Raw genomic sequence first — 3,217 nt, 5'->3', positions numbered from 1 at the left:
TCACAATTGGCGCCGTCTGTGGGGAAGAAACAATTGAATCCCTTACTCTAACTTGAGGATGAATCCTACCGATCAGACAACAAATCCGTCTGATCTTAACCTCCCGATTCCGAGCGATGGCTCACCGAACGACGGAGGCTCTACCCTTGTAACCTCGGAACCTCGACATGGCGACCACCGATCCGGACAGCAGCTTCCTATTAACGCTCGAACGAGCCAAACTATAACCGGAGCTACTAACCAGAGATCGTCAAGTGGAACCGCCCTCGGGCTTCCAATCACCGAGAATCCTCAGCAGCAAGCCGCTCCGAATCAAACGGAGGCTCAGCTTTCTGAGATTCGTCAGATGATGATGCAACTAGTAGACAAAGCTCAGGAAAGTGAGCGTACGATGCATCAGCTAGCTGTTCGACAGCAACGATTCGAAGAGATAACAAGATCTCTAGACACAACAACCCAGCCACCTCGACGTCAAACTCCGGGGGTCACTTTCCGAGATCGATTGACTGGTCCCTCATTCCCCCGAGGACGTTTAGATTTTTCCCCTGATAGCACTGCTCCCGCAGGACAGGGATCGGCTTTCCAGACACCTCATACTGGGACAGCTCCCGTGTTTAACCCACCTATCACCAGTGCTATGGGAAGCAACGTGGCAACAACCAGTTCCGCATCCCGTCAGGTCGCTGATCGGAGCTCTCGTCTACCTCTTTCGCCGACTGAATTTAGATCCGGAGCAGGAATATCCCTCCCATCTGAAGGTAGGACAGCAGCTCCGGTTTATCAAACCAGAGGCTCAACCCCAAATGGGGACCGGTATCAACGGATAGATTCCGATAACCCAAGAGCTGCTGAGCGATTTAGCCCCCCAACTGCATGGGAGGATGAGCCCACACGATTCCGTCAGGAACCTGCCCGTGGGGTACCTAATAACGACCCGAATGTCCTACCTATGGAAGGACCTGAAGCTATCCGTAGGTATATGGAACGAACTCATGCAGCTCTCCAAAAATTGGGAGCTCAAGTCCATAAAGCTACGAGCTCAGCTCCCGAAATCGATAGTTTGATCGAAGAAACACGTGGAACTCCATTCACTGACAGAATTGCCAGCTCCTACATAAGGGATACCCGAAAAATCAGAATTCCCGAGTATGACGGGACCTCTGACCCAAAGGCCTATTTGAGAGCTTTCCGACTTGCAATCGTTAAAGCCCATTTTACACAGGAAGAATGCGAAGCAGGTTACTGCAGGACATTCACCGAAAATTTGGTCGGAACAGCCCTTGAGTGGTTCTCTGGTCTTGAACCAGCCTCGATAGATAGTTTCGATCAGCTAACTAACGCCTTCATGAAGCAGTACTCGACCCCTATCCTGAAACAAGCTTCTGAAGCCGACCTTTGGAAGGTCAGACAAGGAATGGGGGGACTCACTAAGAGTTTACATCGAGAAAATTCAGGGAAATAAGAACTAAGCTTTCGAATCCTAACGACCTAGTCGTCATCGAGGCTCTAGGAGAGGTCTGTTCTAAATCGAAATTCTGGTCAGAGTTAACACTCAATACTCCTCCAACTATCGATGATGCTCTTCATAAAGCCACAGATACATTACTTTGGAGGAGGAAACAACCGCATTGGATAAACTCCACAAGAAGCCTCAGAATCACTCAAAGGTGAATCCTCTGAAGCAAAGGGACCTCACAAAAGGGGAAACCCCCGAAACAACCAAACTCAGGGAGAACATTCCTACGCAATCGAGGAAGACAAGAAAGATAAACCTGTCGCCGCAGCGAACAAACTCCCTGGTCAAAAGGCTTTGATAAAAACAAACATTGCTCTTATCATGATCAAGAAGGGCACTCAACTGAGGAATTGGGGACCTCCAACGACAACTGGCAGCTAAAATTCGCAGCTGGAGAAATAAAGGGCGTGGACCTTAAAAAGCCACCACCTTATCAGAAAAGAGGTCCAGAGACACCTCCCCAAAGCGCGAGAGGTCACCTGAGAAGGAGACCGATTCGCCACCTCCAGCTCCCAAGAAAAGAGTCGACATGATTCTTGGGAAATCCCCCAAGGAAAAAAGTTTACAAGTCGAAGCTCTCTTGAGCAAACCGTCCCCTCAATCGAGCCCCGGCTCGAGGTGGACTGTATCCTTGGAGGATCAGACATATGTCAAGACTCCGTCAATTCCATTAAGAAATCATGTACGGAAGGCTGTGTCTAACACTGGACCTAAGCCTCCTAACCCCGAGTCCAATACTAAGATTTCTTTCTGGAAAGCGAGACCTCAAACCTCGACAGACCTCACGATGATGCGTTGATTGTCACCCTGAACATCGCAGGATACGAGGTCCCTAAACTCAGATAGACACAGGAAGCTCTGTCGACCTTATTTTCTAATAACACCCTAAAAGGGATGGAAATAGACGACTACGAAAATTATTGGCCAAAAAGCTAACCTCGTAGGCTTCTCCGGAGAAACAGCTACCTCATTGGGGACTATCAAGCTCCCAGTTATAGCTGGCGGAATAATGAAAATGACCCAACTTAGTAGTCATCGACCAGACCTTCCCGTTCCATGCGATCCTGGGAAGACCCTGGATTCACAAAATGAAGGCAGTAGCCTCGACGTACCATCAATGCGTAAAATTCCCAACACCCGAAGGGATAACTACCATACACGGTAGCCAGAAGATATCCAGGATCTGCTATTTGGGAGGATTCGAAATCCTCAAAAAATCCCCCAATAAGCAATTACAGATCCAGGAGGGTCGCGAAATGCAACAAAATATTCGAGGTCCCCCCAAGAACCTCACCGAAAAAGTTTGCATCGACGACTCAGATCCTGAAAGACAGGTGAGCATCGGATCCGAGCTACCTCCGCGAGACAAAAAGGAGCTCATTGACTTCTTTGAAAAGCAATGTCAAAACCTTTGCATGGTCCACCAGCGACATTGAAAAGCGCATAGATCCGAACGTCACCACCCATAGCTAAAAAGTAGACCCTACTTTTCAAACCGATCAAACAAAAGCGTCGCAAGCTAGGCCTCGAAAAAGGCTCAAGCTGTTAACGACGAAGTTGACCGACTTACGAAAGCTGGATCCATTCGAGAGGTACACTACCCCGATTGGTTAGCTAACGCCAGTAGTGGTAAGAAGAAAAACGGGAAATGGAGAATCTGTGTAGACTTCACAGACCTGAAAAAAGCTTGTCCTAAAGACA

Source organism: Raphanus sativus, chromosome 9, assembly GCF_000801105.2.
Source record: "Raphanus sativus cultivar WK10039 chromosome 9, ASM80110v3, whole genome shotgun sequence".
Classification (NCBI taxonomy): domain Eukaryota; kingdom Viridiplantae; phylum Streptophyta; class Magnoliopsida; order Brassicales; family Brassicaceae; genus Raphanus; species Raphanus sativus.
This window is presented reverse-complemented; position numbering follows the sequence as displayed.